At 39.9% G+C, this 16,103-nt stretch overlaps 1 protein-coding gene and 1 non-coding gene across 8 annotated transcripts in view; both read right to left on the reverse strand.

The window, feature by feature from the left end:
- STAG2 (STAG2 cohesin complex component) overlaps window positions 1-16,103 on the reverse strand; it is a 133,834-nt gene that overhangs the window by 103,444 nt on the left and 14,287 nt on the right. The window lies entirely within an intron of this gene.
- TRNAK-CUU (transfer RNA lysine (anticodon CUU)) lies at window positions 6,805-6,877 on the reverse strand. The gene has a single exon. It is a non-coding gene; the product is annotated as a tRNA-Lys (tRNA).

A 16,103-nucleotide genomic window follows, 5' to 3' on the forward strand; every position in this document is an offset into this window, starting at 1 on the left:
TCATTCTCTCTGTCTCAAATAAATAAATAAAATCTTTAAAAAAAAAAAAAAAGTCTCAGATATCTGTATTATTCATAAATCCCCTATATAGGTGGGTCCATACCACACTTTAAGAAAAGCTGCTGTAAGCCATAGAATCTGCAACCTCTGATATACAGAATGATCCAGTTTTAGAGGCAGAGAAGGCATGAGTAGTTGGGAAGAGAAGCAAAACACACTTCCCCTTTCCTGCCTTGGGCCACTTAATCATCTGAACCTTATTCACTCAAATACCAGAAACCCACAGCTCAATTCATTTCCCCAAAATGTCCTTAAGAAGCTTCCCAGAGTCTAAGCCACCAGTGGTCACCATACCACTCTTCTTTCCACAAGAAGGAAATGGGTCTTTTCTAGAAGATATTGCCCAAGTTTAAGTTAACCAAGATTGAAAATCTCCAGGAACTTATTCCATATGGACTTCAATTTGCCACTGGAATCTTCTTCCTCTTTCCAATTTCTATATTCTATAGACACCAGGAGCTGCTACTTTCTAGAAAGTCTGAATAACCCAAGACAAAAGTTTACTTAATTGAAAGCAAGTATCAGATAAAGTTTATTTTTTAAAAAAACTGTGAGTTTAAGAAAAATACAAGATAATTATCTTTTAGCACCTGTCCTATTTTAACACCACCAAGCCCCTTTCCAATCCTGAGGAGATCCTGCAACGACCAAAAACAAAAACTAATGTTTTTATTAATGAAACTGAACCTATGGCTCCAATTACAAGTCTTGTCTCATTATTCCACAAAAGGTATGGTTTCTCCAGCCTGTAGCCTTAACCACTCTCTTCTACTCAACCTAGAACCATTTTTTTTTTTTTAAAGATTTTATTTATTTATTTGACAGAGAGATAGACAGAAGAGCACAAGCAGAGGGAGTGGCAGAGGGAGAGGGAGAAGCAGGCTCTGCACCGAGCAGGGAACCCGATGCGGGACTCGATCCCAGGACCCTGAGATCATGACCTGAGCCAAAGGCAGACGCTTAACCATCTGAGCCACCCAGGCGCCCCCAACCTAGAACCATTCTTTAAAGCCCAATAAAAAACCCTAGCTTCTAACATCAGTTACTGGTATCCTCTCAACCTAGCTATTCCTCCCCCACCCTAACCCCAAATCCATTGCCTAACTACCCCTTTCTGTTTACCTAGCGTTTATTTCAGCCTTTAAACAATAAATATTCTAATAATGATAATAATTATCCCTGTTATATGAAATTCTCAACTCCAGCCCTTAATGAATCACTCCTTACAAGTGCAATACACTTATAGTTAAATGCACAAAATAAAGGATTTCTTTTTTTTTTTTTTTTAATTTATTTATTCATTTGAGAGAGTGAGAATGAGAGAGAGTACATGAGAGGGGGCAGGGTCAGAGGGAGAAGCAGGCTCCTCGCCGAGGAGGGAGCCCGATGCGGGACTCGATCCCGGGACTCTAAAGGATTTCAATTCAAATACTAAGCACCTCTATACTAGCACTGTGATAGCCCTGATGATAAAAATAACAGGCACAATTTTCAAAATTTAAAAAAGAATGAAGATGAATAAAATATGAACTCCATTTAATGACCATAATGCTGACGTCTTTAGGGGTAGAAAGGTACTAATGTCTGCAACTTACTTTGAAATGCATCAAACAAACAAACAAAAAAAGTCAACGACAATGGATAGAAGGGAGCAATGGCTAGATGGATGGATTATCTGACAAAGCAAGTATAGCAAAATGTTAAAGATAGAATCTAGGTGATGGATATATGGGTGATCACTGTACAATTATGTTATGTTGTAAATTTTTCATAATATTGGGGGAAATGAATAAAACACAGTCACCCTCCTTAAATGAGCTCACAGTACAGTGAAGGTGTCACACAAGCAACTACACAATTGAGTGTAGTGAAAGTACATTGGCATAAATATGCATAGGAAGCCCCAGTGCACAGAGAAGTGGCTCCTAACTGGGAAAGAGGAGCTTAGATACGGTTTCCATGTGACCCCAATCTAAATCTGGAAGGACATATACAGTTGTGCTGGCAAGTGGGTGCAGGAATATTCCAGGCATTAGAAAGCTCAAGCAAAGAAACATGTAGGCATCACACAGTGTGGTATGTTAAGAGAACTAAGAGCAGTTGGATACTACTACAATGTATTAGGAAGAGGGAGTGAAGGAGTAGGTTGGTTGGTTTGGAATGCCCTGATAAACTTCTACTGAATCTCAATCACTACTCACCCCCTCTAAGGCACACTCCTTTTACTCTCCCAGAAAATCACTACCTCTTTCTATTCCTATACTTTACACAAGTTTCCATCATTACAATAATGATCCTGTATTTTTATGTTTTTGTTTCCTTAGCTACCTTCTGTATTAAGAATGTGGACTCTTGAGGACAAAAACTGCATCTTATACACAATTCATCACTCTGAAAAACACCATTATAATACATATATAAAGTTTTTTTGACATAAAGTACGCCCTAAATCACATCCCCAGGAACTTCCCACACAATAGAAATTGTCTAGGCTAACTTAGTATAAAGAATAATACAATACCACTTTTTCTGAAAGAAAAAACAATAAATTACATGTATTCCCAGAAAAAAAAAATCTACATTTTTAAAAGCTATGGGGGATATTAGATTCATAAATATAAAGTATATACTGCTAAAAAAAAAATGTGCTGATATTATAAAATGTAAGAGAGTCATCAAGTGGAAAGAACAAACTACAGACCAATACATATAAGCTTTTTAAAAAAATTTTGTAAAGATTTATTTGAGAGAGTGAGAGTGCTTGCACACACACAAGGCGGGGGGGAAGGAGGGAGAGGAGAGAGAATCTCAAGCAGACTTCCCACTGAGCATGCAGCCCGACGTGGGGCTCAATCTCACCACCCTGAGATCACGACCTAAGTAGAAATCAAAAGTTGGACACTTAAGGGCGCCTGGGTGGCTCAGTCATTAAGCGTCTGCCTTCGGCTCAGGTCATGATCCCAGGGTCCTGGGATCGAGCCCCACATCGGGCTCTCTGCTCCGCGGGAAGCCTGCTTCTCCCTCTCCCACTCCCCCTGCTTGTGTTCCCTCTCTCGCTGTGGGTCTCTCTCTGTCAAATAAATAAATAAAATCTTTAAAAAAAAAAAAAAAAAAGTTGGACACTTAATTGACTGAGCCACCCAGGCACCCTAAGCCTTTTTTTTTTTTAAGATTTTAAGTAATTTCTACATCCATTGTGGAGCTTGAACTCACAACCCTGAGATCAAGAGTCCCATGCTCCACCAATTGAGCCAACCAGAAATCCCACACACCAATATATATAAATATGATACAATTTGTTTATGCTTGCAAAATTTCTAGAAGGACACAAAGAAACTATTAGCAGTGGTTACTTCTGAAACTGGGAATGGAGGGTTGGAATTTTTCACATTACACTCTTTCTGCACTAAATTTTTATCATGGGTAGAGTTCATTATTTTTATACAAGTAATAGTAGTTATTCCTTCTTTCAAAGTAGTTTGCTCTAAACATTGTAAAAATCCTTTGAAGACATGAAAACCATACTACAAAACCTGTAAGTCTTCCAGACAATGTTTGTGTAAAATACACAAGAAAGGTGAACATTCCAAAGAATACAGAGAATTCTCAATGGTTTCACTTGCAGACATATTCCCTGAATATTAGTTTAAAACAAATCAGACAGAGTGCCTGGGTGGCTCAGTCGGTTGAGCACCCAACTCTTGGTTTGGGCTGAGGTCATGACCTCCTGGGCTGTGGGATCCAGCCCCGCTTTGGGCTCCACACTCAGAGAGGAGTCAGCTTGGGGATTCTCTCCCTCTAGCCTTTCCCCCTCCACCACCCTCCCACACTCAGCGAGCACGTTAGCAGTACCTCTCTCTCAAATGGATAAATAAATCTTTAAAAACAATTTTTAAAGAAACAAATCAGGGATGCCTGGGGGGCTCAGTTAAGCATCTGCCTCCAGCTCAGGTCAGGATCCCAGAGTCCTGGGATCGAGTCCCACATGGGGCTCCTTGCTCAGCAGGGAGCTTGAGACTGCCTGCAGCTCCCCTTGCTTGTGCGCGCTCTCTCTCTCTCTCTCTCTGACAAATAAAATCTTTAAAAAAAAAAACAAATCAGACACACAGAGGAGTGTATACAAGAGCACAAACACACGGTGGTGGCGGTGGGGGAAATCAATTTACCAATACCCTTAACTGGAACACAACTCGGAACAACTGAAAAAGTATCCTGGTAAGTTTTCAAACCATCAAGACCATCATATTATTTACACAGGCAAATTCTAACAAGCTTATTTTAAAATCCATATATAAATGAGAAATACAAGAATCAATGGTGCACTGTGTCTTGTAGTACTCACAGATGAATGAAAAGGAGAAGGAATCAAAACTAACACCTCAACCAGTCTTTTTTATGGAAGCAATGAAACAGAAAGAACACAAATACCATAAAATAGATCAACCATAAAATGTATGAAGTAATTTGAAAGGTAGAGGGCAGTAAAGTATTTGCTTTGCTGATTGACAAGCTATACAAAAAGCAATGGGCATAGAAGATTACAGTGGATGGTTTCCCTCATAATACTGCATTGGGACATATATCTGGGACTTAAAGCATGCTTCTTTCATGTCACCAAGAAGTTGAAGATTCTCAAATCCATTAAGGGAAAAAAATGGTTATATAATATAGGTCTACTTATTGTGGCTGCAATTTTCAAGAAGAAGAAGAAGAAGAACACTAAAATTCCATGGTAAAATGCAATAGGATGACTGATAATATGTGCTGAGAGTCCACTGGAAGAATAAAGTAAAAAGCCACTAGTTGAGAGTATTAAAGTCCCCTGAAAGTATAAGATACAATATATTGGACCATGTCATCTAGGTTAAACCCCCCGAATATTTTAAGGGCAATGCTCTTCAATGCACACTACACAGGAAGCGTATGACCTTGGTTTCCACAAAATTACACACAAAATTACCTTTAAGAAACTAAGAACAATCACATAGCCTTTATTACCCTAATAAATCACTTATTTTCATTTTTCTTCCCAGGCTTTGTCTATAATATGTGTGCATGAATGCCTAGGTATAAATTTTTTCAAAAATATAAACACAAAACAGGGGCGCCTGGGTGGCTCAGTCAGTTGAGCATCTGACTCTTGATTTCAGCTCAGGTCATAATCTCAGGGTTGTGGGATCGAGCCCTGAGTAGGGGCGGGGGGCGGGTCTGCTTCTCTCCCTCTCCCTTTGCCCCTCCCCCTGCTCGCCCACTTGCCCTCTCTAAACTCCAAAATAAATAAATCTTTAAAACTATAAACACAGAATGGATAATAGTGCATAATTTTTCATTGGTATATGCACTTCTACCATTTCTGTAATATTCATAATAAAAACTACTAAGGGTTTCATGAAATTCCACCAGATATGATGTACCATAACCTACTTATTTATTGTTAGACATTAAGACTGACCGCAATATTTCACTGTAACTAACGCTGCTTCCTGTACATAGATTTTATGTTGAATTATTCCTGATTTCCTCATTATTAGATCCAAGATCAACATTTATTTTAGGGCTCTTGATTACAGACAAGGTACATTTCTACAATTTTTGGCTATTTGTAAAATGGGAAATATGCACCTATTCTTTGCAAGGCTGCCTAAGGATTTAAAAAATGACAGCTGCCAAGCACTTCATTAGTGTCTGGCACTTAGTAAGACTCAGTAAGTGGTACTACCAGGAAACAAAGATGCATGTTCTAGAGTTTATTTTACCAAATTTAATTGTGTGACCTTGAACCATGTTTGGCACCTCTGAAAGGCTAACTCCTCCTTTGTAAAACTGCCTAAATACCACAAGACCTCCATCCCCCTAAAGGATATTATGAGGACAAAGTGAAAAATGTTATGTAAACTCTACAATGCACTAAAATTATGGTGGAATCATCACTACTGTTATACTTGATTAACACACATAATGAGCAGCACATCTGAATTTAATATTAGGTAATATGTTCGACACTGGAAAATACAGTGCAAGCAAACATACTTCCCCTGCCCCAATCCTCCTACAAGATGGTGGCAAAAAAGCAATATAGTTTCTAACTACTCTTTTCTCACCTGCTTCAGATTTTTTTTCTGCAACTTGCAAAAGAAACTATGTTTGGAAATACACCAAATCAGATGCTTAAGAGTAAAGTTTGTCTTAACTTGTGAAGATAAAAATGATCAGAAAAAAATATGCTAATAGTCATAACTCAGATAATTAGCTCAGACAGTTACATATAGCACAAGATTTATTTAATGGACTTTGGAGACTAGCATCTTTTTTAGCCTTACCGCTAATTTCTTGTATTCTATAGTAATACTGACAAGCCCCGCAGATCTCAAAACTTTTTCCACTTCTACGGGCGCCTGGGTGGCTCAGTCGTTAAGCATCTGCCTTCGGCTCAGGTCATGATCCCAGGGTCCTGGGACTGAGCTCCGCGTCGGGCTCCCTGCTCCGCGGGGAGCTTGCTTCTCCCTCTCCCACTCCCCTTGCTTGTGTTCCCTCTCTCACTGTATCTCTCTATCAAATAAATAAAATCTTTAAAAAACCAAACTTTTTCCACTTCTCAAAACGATTTAAACAAAAAGCAAAAAACCATGAGTGATTTCTAAAAGTTCATTAAGTTTAGTTACATTCACAACTAAAACTGAATTTATTTCTAAATAATTCATCAGCATCCAGATAAATTACTATCATTTTTTAAAGTAGGCTCCACGCCCAATGTGGGGCTCAAACTCACGACCCTGAGATCAAGAGTCTCATGCTCTACCAACTGAGCCAGCCAGGCACCCCAAGTATCCAGATAAATTACTAAATAAGTCATTCATTCAACAAATATTTGAGGACCTCCTACGCACCAGGCACTGTCACAGCCACCAAGGTTACGGCATTAAACCACAAAGTCCCCACTCCCATGGTGCTTACATTCTAGTAGGGGAAAGAGACCACAAAGAAAGAAAATACCAAGCAGTGGTAAAAGCTACCATGAAAATAAAACAAGGTGATTGTGTTGAGAGGAGAGCATTCACTACATTTAAACATAATGTAACATGTACATGTATGATCATTTTAACTAAAGCTATAAATACAATTTATGTTCCTAACTAAAGTAAATCAATCTACAGAATGTTTGAAAATTAACTATTCTATATTTCCATTTGCCCCAACTTCTCTCCCCAGACCTGAAAACTGTTCACTACAAAGTTGCTAGTGCAGAGGCACCTGGCTGGCTCAGTCCGTAGAGCATGCAACTCTTGATCTCAGGGGTTGTGAGTTCAAGCCCCACACTGGGCGTAGAGCTTACTTTAAAAAAAAAAAAAAAAAAAAAGTTGGGGCACCTGGGTGGCTCAGTCAGTTAAGCATCTGCCTTCGGCTCAGGTCACAATCCCAGCGGTCCTGGGATCGAGCCCGTGTCAGGCTCTCTGCCCTTAGCGCAGAGTCTGCCTCCGATTCTCTCTCCCTTTCCCTCTTTTATCCCTCCTCCCACTCGCACTCTCTAAATAAATAAATAAATAAAATCTTTTTTTTAAAGTTGCCAGTGCATTTTTAATTACTAGAAAGTTAGATAGTCAAGAACATTCTCAGATATCCTAAAGAAAGAAGGATATCTTTGAGGGGCGCCTGGGTGGCTCAGTCATTAAGCGTCTGCCTTCAGCTCAGGTCATGATCCCGGGGCCCCTCATCGGGCTTCCTTCTCAGCGGGAGGCCTGCTTCTCCCTCTCCCTCTCCCCCTGCTTGTGTTCCCTCTCTCGATGTGTCTTTCTCTGTCACATAAATAAATCTTCAAAAAAAAAAAAGGGTATCTTTTTCCATTGGTTTCACAATGCCTTGGCACTGACAAAATCTCAATAGGGAATCTATGGACTTTCTTCCTGGATGTAGTCTATGGACTACCAACTGACATAACCATAAATGCAATCATGTAATTATTTCTTTAATCATGCAATTTTTTAAAAAGAATGTCTAACAGCCAATTTTACTTTATCTACCCTGCTCATGACTAAAAATAAGCATTACTATCAAGAAACAGGCTGAACTAAAAAAAATTTAATTTCACTGTAGGTTTCATTGCTAAAAAGGTTACACTGCAGTAAGAAAAAAATCTGGGCTTTTCCCCCTGGTTCTCACACTCTGTTTACAAAACACTTCAAACACAGCTCTTCTACAAACTGTCCACTGAATGCAACTTAGCACTACTGGGCTAGACAAGAGGATGGATAGATTATTGCAGGTTTCCTAAGTAACTGCTACTTGTATATTGAAATGAACTAAAAACACAAAGTGAACAGACATTACAAAATAATGCACAGATCCAATTTAAAATAATTAGATACATCATCTACTTAATACTAAAAATAATCACTACCAGTAATTAACCAGAAAACTATTATATACTCATAATTAAAAGGCCCTCAGGTTAAACTTAAGTGTTGGTCACATTCAAAATATCTTGCTCAAAAGTAAGAGGATATGTTCCTTCTAGCTAATAAAGAAACGCAAATTAAAGGCATCCGAGATATCACTGGCAAAACTGCTTAAAATAACATCTCCAAAGCAGGGATAATGTAGTTACCATACATCACAGCTACGGTGGCACTGTTAGGTGGGTACAACCCTATTGGAAAACAATAAATCTTCAGTTACTTAGAGCTTTAAAAAGTTCATACTGATTGACAGCATTATCCCACTGCTGGACATAATTAGGAAAAAAACCCCACAAAACTACTCATAGAAGCAGTGCCTCCAATCTAAAACAGAGGGGGAAGAGACACACAAATGTACAACAAGAAAATTATTAGGTAGTTCATGGCATGGCACAAAAAAAGGCAAAAGTTCATTATGTTGTACACCTAAAATAAATGTAATATTGTATGTCAACTATAACTCCATTTTTTAAAAAAAAGACAAAAGTATGTATAGATAAACTGGCTCTGAGAACCAATTCCAATGTGTTTTTCTTCCCAAAGAGCACCAAGTAATCCTCCAGTCATCAGCTGGGTGTCCTACAATTCAACTCAATTCTGACACTATCTACCTAGAGATAGCATCAGATTCCACAGGTTAAGGGCTCAGTCCTAGAAGACTGCCCTCACACCACCTTCTGCCACCAGTTGCAAACCCAGGTTACCTGTGCTTCTGACAATGGGCTACAGATTGGAGATTCCCATGACTGCCTCCCTGGACTTCGGAGGACAGTTCCAAGTTCAGGTTGTCACCTGGACTTCTAACTGGCTATAAATCAGAGGTTCCTAAGACCCTCTCCTCAGGTTCAATTAATTTGCTAGAGCAGCTCACAGAACTCAGAGAAACCTTTTACTTACTAGATCACCAGTTTATTATAAAAGGATATAATTCCCAGAAGAGCTAGATGGAAGAGACACATAAAGCAAGGTACAGAGAAAGGACACGAAGTTTCCCTGCCCACTCGGAGCTCACCACTCCCCAAATCTCCAGGTGCTGTTCACCAACATGAAAGCTCTAGGAACCCTGTTCTTTTGTGTCTTTACGGAGGCCTCATTACAGAGGCATGATGGATTAAATCATTGGCCACTGGTGACTAGATTTCATCTCCAGCCCCTCTTCCCATTCCGCACAGGGTTGGCACCACTGGCAACCAACCAGCCCCATCTTCAAGTGCTTTCCAAAAGTAACCTCATTAACATAATAAAAGACACCTTAATCTCTCTCAACACTTAGGAAATTCCAAGGGTTTTAGGAGCTTTGTGCCAGGAATGGGGTCAAAGACCAAATATATATATTTCTTATCAATCACAGTATCAGAATAGCCCTACCTCACATCGTAGTCAAAAATAAATTCCAGGCATTAACTTTTTAAATGTGAAAAAAAGCAAAGATTTCCATGCAGTGGCACAGGGAGTGGGGTGCTGCAGGGGATTATACTAAAATATGGAAAAGCATTTGCTGTTTTGTAATCTTCTCATTAACAATATATACATTACAACCATATAAAACATACACGTGGCACTCTGTACTTGCCCTTTTATAACATTTAACATACTTAATTGTAACTGCTTATTTAATATCTTTTATTCCCAGTAAATTAAATTCTTTGAGGGCAGGGGAAAGGCTCACTGCTTTATCTCCGGGGCTTAGTACAGTGCCTGCCACATACTAGACACTCAAATATTTGTGGAGCAATTGTACTTCTGGGTATATACACAAAAGAATTTAAAGTAGGGACTCAAAAAGATATTAGTACACCCATACTCATAGCAGCATTCTTCACAATAGCCAAAGGTGGAAGCAACCCAAATCCATGGATGAATGAACAAAATGTGTTATATACATACAACAGAATATTATTCAGCCTTAAAAGGGAAGGAAATTCTGGCACATCCTACAAAATAGATGAACCTTGAAAACGTTAAACCAAGTGAAATAAGTCAGTCACAAAAGGACATTATTCTATGCTTCCTCTTTTATGAGGTACCTAGAATAGTCAAATACATAGACACAAAGGAGAACACTGGCTTATCAGGGACTGTTTGAGGGCAGAGGGGAGATAGGAAGTTGTTTAATGGGTACAGAGTTTCATTATGGAATGACGAAACAATGCTGGAGATGGATGGTGGTAATGTTTGCACAACAATGAATAATGTCAGTGAACCGTACACTTAAAATGGTAAATTTTACGTTTACCAAAATTTTAAAAATATTTTTGGAATGAAGAAAGCATTAGAATTATGGGTAGTTTTCCAGATCAGTAACAGTAATTTCTCTTTGTAATATTATCCTAAGAAGCAGAAAAGTGAGAAGATTTTACAAGATACTCATGTCTGGTATTATTTCTACCCAAGATAGCTTTTCCACAAAACTTGAAGAAAACTGAAGTGGTTACCTACACACTTTATTTCACATAGAAGTACAGAGGGAAGAAAAAAGGTTTTCCTTTTCAAAATAGACTCCAGCAAAATCCAATCATAATTATCATAAGCTGCTGTGCAGAAGACATCAAACTGCAGTGTACTAATACCACTCACATATTTAAGTACTATCGGTTCTCTGAATGTTTCATACAAAATAATTCCAATGAATTTTTAGTTGACTTTTTAGAAAGTAGTAAGCCAGGTATGCCCTTCCTTGTCCTAGACCACTTCCCAGCTTAGTCTTATTCTTGGTAACTTGGGACCCAGTGTGCAAGAAGAACCCAACTCCCAAGAGATGCCACAAAGAAAACAATCTACATAAGGATAATCATTGGTTATTATCAGCTTTAAAGATAATTTCAACTTGACATAACTGGAACTAGTTTTTATATTGTATACAATTTAAAGGCATCTCCCAAAGGAGAGAACATGCTATCTGGATTCTTTTCAAATGTAGACACTTACGGATTTTATTCTACATTTTCCTAGATTATCTATCTCCCTGACCACTCTCTATCAATGGTCCTACTTCTTCCTCCTGTCCAACAATGAGTTTTCACCCCTGACCCTCTGATCCTTTTTATAAGTTCTCCCCTCTAAAAACCAATGTACTCTATGCATAGAAATCCCTAACATATATCTCCTGCTCTTCTATCTATTGAACTCCGGTTGCACAACATCAGCTTAAGGGTGAAGTTATCTAAAATCTAAGTCGTCTCCCTCTCTCCAAAATCAGCTACCATTTAAATGCAAGAGCATAGCACCATATTATCACTACTGTGTTCTAACTACATAAATCATTGCAAGAAATTTTTCAAGAAGTAGAAACAAATAAAGAGGTATGCATTCCAGGGCATCATAAAATAATGACTTACGTGCTATCAAAATATTAACTAAAACATCATTATTAAATGTTTCAATACATGGCAGTTTTTTTAAACACACACATATGTACATCTGTATATACGTATGTTATATGTATGTTATTTCCTACTAACTTTAAGCGGCAAAACTAGGAATCCTCCTGTCTGAAGCCTACTCCCTACTTCACATCTAGCTCCACACTAGGCTCATTACAAATACACTATAAAAGCTCAATGAACAACTCTTTAGGCAAAATGAGGAGATTGAAAGTGAAGACAGTAAGAAGCTAGAAGGCACACCTCTACTAAGAGATAAAAGGCTTCACAGAACCTAGAAACTGAGCTGAGTGCACATGCTCCTCCTGGAATTGAAGGCAGTTCATGAGAAAAGGCTTCTAAAAACTGTTAAGACAAGACTTCGCGATCTCTCTACTCCACCCCAAAGCAGGCCCAAGCACATACCACAGCAGTTCTCTATTACAGGGAATGCCCATCTTGGTGCATTAAGAGTAAATCAGTTTGGGGAGCCTCGGTGGCTCAGTCGTTAAGCGTCTGCCTTCGGCTCAGGTCATGATCCCAGGGTCCGGGAATCGAGCCCCGCATCGGGCTCCCTGCTCAGTGGGAAGCCTGCTTCTCCCTCTCCCACTCCCCCTGCTTGTGTTCCCTCTCTCACTGTGCCGCTCTCTGTCAAATAAATAAAATCTTTAAAATAAAAAGTAAATCAGTTTGGGCCGCCTGGGTGGCTCAGTCGTTGCGTCTGCCTTCAGCTCAGGTCATGATCTCAGGGTCCTGGGATCGAGTCCTGCATCAGGCTCCTTGCTCAGCGGGGAGCCTGCTTCTCCCCCTGCCTGCTGCTCCCCCTGCTTGTTCTCTCTCTGACAAATAACATAAATAACATCTTTAAAAAAAGAGTCAATCAGTTTAATTCAGGATCAGCTTACAAATAAAGTCTAGTGAGTCTCACAATACCAGAGTTAAGGAGGAAAGTGAATGCTGGAGGCAAAGGATATTATTTTATATAACATGACCAAGGTATGCTTCACTGAAAGGCTACTTGAAAAAAATGTCCTGAATAAATGAGGAACCAAGCCAGGCAGAGGGACCAGCAAATACAAATGCCCTGAGGTAGGAAGCAAATCATTTGGGCAAATTACCTAATTTCTTTAGGCCTCGGTTTTCCAATCTGTAAACTGAGTATAAAACATCCCCTACAAAATATAAGAAGGTAGTATATTTCGTCAAGTATCTGACCAATGGGATGTACTCAAAAAATGGGAATATTACAGTTATCTGGGCACCTCTCATGCCGGCAAAACCCTCAATATATTGTCCAGCACACAGAAAACACTCAGAAAAAGTACTGTTATATAATCCCCATAATAACATAAAGCAGATAGGGGTGCCTGGGTGGCTCAGTCAGTTAAGCATCTGCCTTCAACTTGAGTCATGATCCCGGAGTCCCAAGCTCGCTCAGCGGGGAGTCTGCCTCTCCCTCTCCCCCTGTCCCACGCCCTGCTCCCTCTCTCTCTCACTCTCTATTAGGTAAAATCTTTAAAAAAATAATAACATAAAGCAGATGGGATTATACCTATTTTACACCCTGGAAACCTGAGAATCAGAAATGTGCCCAATCCTCTGCTGACCCCCTCACTCTACAATTAAATACAGTTACTTAAAATAATATACTGCCAAGATAAGGAAACCATTCACATTACTGTCAACTAATCAGCAGTATGGTGCTATATGCAGCGTTAAGAACATGGACTCTAGGGCGCCTGGGTGGCTCAGCTGGTTAAGCGACTGCCTTCAGCTCAGGTCATGATCCTGGAGTCCCGGGATCGAGTCCCGCATCGGGCTCCCTGCTCGGCGAGGAGTCTGCTTCTCCCTCTGACCTTCCTCCTTCTCATGCTCTCTGTCTCTCATTCTCTCTCTCTCAGATAAATAAATAAAATCTTAAAAAAAAAAAAAAAAAAACATGGACTCTATAGCCAGACTGCCCGGGTTCACATCAAATCTCCACCACTTCCTAGGTTATCTATCCTTGGACAACTGTACATTTTTGCTCGCACCTCTGTTTCCTCAACTATAAACAGGAAATAATAATAGTACCCACTTCACAGGGCTGTTGGGAGGATTAAATGGGTTACTTTTTGAAATCACTTCTATTTCAGTGCCTAGTATTTGGTTATCTAGTGTTAGTAGTAATAGCATAAAATTTTTTTTAAAAAAGGAAATCACCATCAAAACGTTTCTACTTCCCATGGAGAATTTTAGAAATCGTAAAAGATACTGGAAGTAGAAAAGCAGCAGAAAACGGAGACAGGAGAAAATGAAAAAAACAAAAAACAAAAAAACAAAAAACACAAATTGACATGTTGCCTGGACTTAAACCAATTTACCTGAACAGATTTTCCTATTAGTGTTACTGTCCTTTAGTAGGAACACTAGTAGTGAGATATATGCCAACAATGCTTTGGATAACATTTTATTTCATAGTTTATAACAAGTTTAATTACTAAATTTTTTTAAAAGATTTTATTTATTTGTCGAGAGAGAGAGCGCGAGCACACAAGCAGGGGGAGTGGCAGACAGAGGGAGAAACAGGCTCCCCGCCGAGCAAGGAGCCCAATATGGGACTCGATCCCAGGACCCTGGGATCATGACCTGAGCCGAAGGCAGATGCTCAACTGACCAAGCCACCCAGGCGTCCCTAATTACTAAAACTTAATTCAGATGTCAATATTACTGAGGATTAAGGCAGGTAGACTATAACAAATTTTATCATCTTCCCCCCATCCAATCCTCTTCTAGGTGTTACTTGATGCTTACTACAAAATATGACACATCACATATTAACTTCAGACTGAGAATGATTTATCCTCTATCAGCTACTGGTAGAAAATAAATCTTTCTGGGGGCCTGGGTGGCTCAGTTGGTTAAGTGTCTGACTCTTGATTTTGGCTCAGGTCATGATCTCAGGGTTGTGGGATCAAGCCCCACAAGTGGGTCTCCATGCTCAGCAGGAAGTCTGCTTGAAACTCTCTCTCCCTCTGTCCCTCACCCCCACTCACGCTCTCTCTCAAATAAATCTTAAAAAAAAAAAAAAAGAGGGGCGCCTGGGTAGCTCAGTCAGTTAAGCATCTGCCTTCAGCTCAGGTCATGATCTCAGGGTCCTGGGATTGAGCCTCCACATCAGGCTCCCTGCTTAGCAGAGTCCGCTTCTCCTTCTGCCCCTCCCTCTGCTCATGCGGGTGTGCTCACACACGTACTCGCGCACTCTCTCTCAAATAAATAAAATCTTAAGAAAATCAAAAACACAAGAAATGGGGCGCCTGTCTGACTCAGTTGGTAGAGCATGCAACTCTTGATCTTAGGGGTCATGAGTTCAAGCCCCATATTGGGGGAGTAGAGTTTACTTAAAAAAAAACACATTAGAGGGGTGCCTGGGTGGCTCAGTCGGTTAAGCTTCTGCCTTCAGCTCATGTCATATCTTGGGGTCCTGGGATCGAGCCCTGCATCAGGCTCCCTGCTCAGCAGAGAGTTGCTTCTTCCTCTTTCCCCCGCTCATTCTCGTTCTCTCTCAAATAAATAAAATCTTTAACACACATACACAAGAAACAACAAGTGTTAGCAGGGATGTGGAGAAAAAGGAATCCTTGATCGCTGTTGGTAGGAATGCAAACTGGTGCAGCCACTGTGGAAAATAGTATGGAGGTTCCTCAAAACACTAAAAATAGAATTGCCATATGATGATCTCACTGATATGAGGAATTCTTTATCTCAGGAAACAAACTGAGGGTTGCTGGAGTGGGGGGTGGGTTGGGAGGGATGGGGTGACTGGGTGATAGGCACTGGCAAGGGTATGTGCTCTGGTAAGCGCTGTGAATTGTGCAAGACTGTTGAATCTCAGATCTGTACCTCTGAAACAAATAATGCAATATATGTTAAGGAAAAAAAAAAAAAGAAGAAGAAGAAGAAGATAGCAGGAGGGGAGGAATGAAGGGGGGAAATCCGAGGGGTAGACGAACTATGAGAGATGATGGACTCTGAAAAACAAACTGAGGGTTCTAGAGGGGATGGGGGTGGGAGGATGGGTTAGCCTGGTGATGGGTATTGAGGAGGGCACGTTCTGCATGGAGCACTGGGTGTTATACACAAACAATGAATCATGGAACACTACATCTAAAACTAATGATGTAATGTATGGGGATTAACATAACAATTAAAAAAAAAAAAAAAGAACTGCCATATGATGCAGTAATTC

Source organism: Leptonychotes weddellii, chromosome X, assembly GCF_054177405.1.
Source record: "Leptonychotes weddellii isolate Sample4059 chromosome X, ASM5417740v2, whole genome shotgun sequence".
Lineage (NCBI taxonomy): Eukaryota > Metazoa > Chordata > Mammalia > Carnivora > Phocidae > Leptonychotes > Leptonychotes weddellii.